Here is a 1,601-nt window from a genome sequence, read left to right on the forward strand (position 1 = left end):
CCTCGGACCAACCCAAGGCTACATACGTAAATTACTGATGATTGACCTTATGAGGTCACCCATACTCATTCGGAAGTGTTCCGACTCCGTTTGGGGAAGTTTTGTGCAAAATCTCACTTTAAGGACAATTTGTAAGAAAATAGGTTCAATTGAATTGAAGGAATTGGAGCGGTTTTCCGTCTCGAATTCCGGGGAACGGAGTCGGACTTAAGGCTCGCGGCCGAGCCTACCACATCCAGAACATGCCTAGGAGCGTATAGAAGTGCTTCACATACCTCGATGGCGCCTTATGCTCGCTCGGCGTCAATCCAAATTTCGTCCAAAATCTGGAAATGGTCAAGTTTACCATTTGGTTAGTTCCATTCTTTCAATATTCTAACTTTGCACATAATTGCCTACCGAAATTTCGGCAGCATTTCCTCTGTATATACGACATCCCCGAGACTTAGCTCGGCTCAATTCCTCAACACAACAGCCCAGAGAAAACATCCAAACAACAGCAAACATCAATAAACACTAATTCATACACTATGGCATTATTAGCCATCTTTCGACACAACGAGTTATTTTTCGTTTTAAACTTGCATTTCCAACCAAAACTTATTATTTCCCTATCCATTATCCATCAAAATCATTACGACACACACATCGGAGGAATCCATACCATGTACACATAATATTCACAAGATATTCATAAAATTCACAAACATTCAACTTTCCATCAAGTCACTACTTTTCCAATCCCTTCCTAACTTTCAACATGCAAGCTCATCAACACATTTTTATATTCCAAGTTCATTGTCGTAAGCATAATTTGCCTCTTAACACTTTCATTTTCACTTATACACAAATCATCACAAAGTTAAATAATTTCCTTCAACAACTTAATAACCAATCTTCCATAACAACACAATTTAACATGCTAACAAGATTCAATTCACCTTCCAACACCAACACACACCACACGGCCACACCTTAAAATTCTCAATTTTCCTTAATTCATTCAACTTTCATTTCTAATACAATTCCTACCACACTACAACTAGATTTCAACATAGTTTCAAGTCACCATAGACATGCAATCTATATATATGCATACGGCCAAACAAATGCAAACACACCTACTTGCAAACTTCCATATTTTTACAAGTTCTTCTCATTTATACATACTACAACATAAATCAAACTCCATAACATAAGAAAATGAATTGTTTCTCACCTTTTCCTCAAGTTCTTCACTTGCCACCAAACTTGTCCTCTTGCCAAAATAATTGTACCAAGTTGTAGAGGACTTTGCACTTAGTAGTATTCCCACAAGAATAAGATTTTTGAACCCAAGATTAGGCTCCAACAATTTTTCTTTCTTTTCTTTCTTTCTTTCTTTCTCACCCGAAATGCCCTCTCTTCTTTTTTCCTCTTGCTTGTTCTTTCTCTTTCTTGAAGCTTCTAAGGATATACATTAGTATATAATGTCACATGATGAAATAATGGACTTGGGCCATTTGTAGCACTCTATGGCCGGTTGGGCCTTCCATTATTGGGCCTTGTTTTATTATTTTTGAGTCCAAATTGGTGGCTACATATTGTAATCCATGGGAAAA

The sequence above is a fragment of the Lycium barbarum genome, chromosome 9 (genome assembly GCF_019175385.1).
Source record: "Lycium barbarum isolate Lr01 chromosome 9, ASM1917538v2, whole genome shotgun sequence".
Taxonomy (NCBI): Eukaryota; Viridiplantae; Streptophyta; class Magnoliopsida; order Solanales; family Solanaceae; genus Lycium; species Lycium barbarum.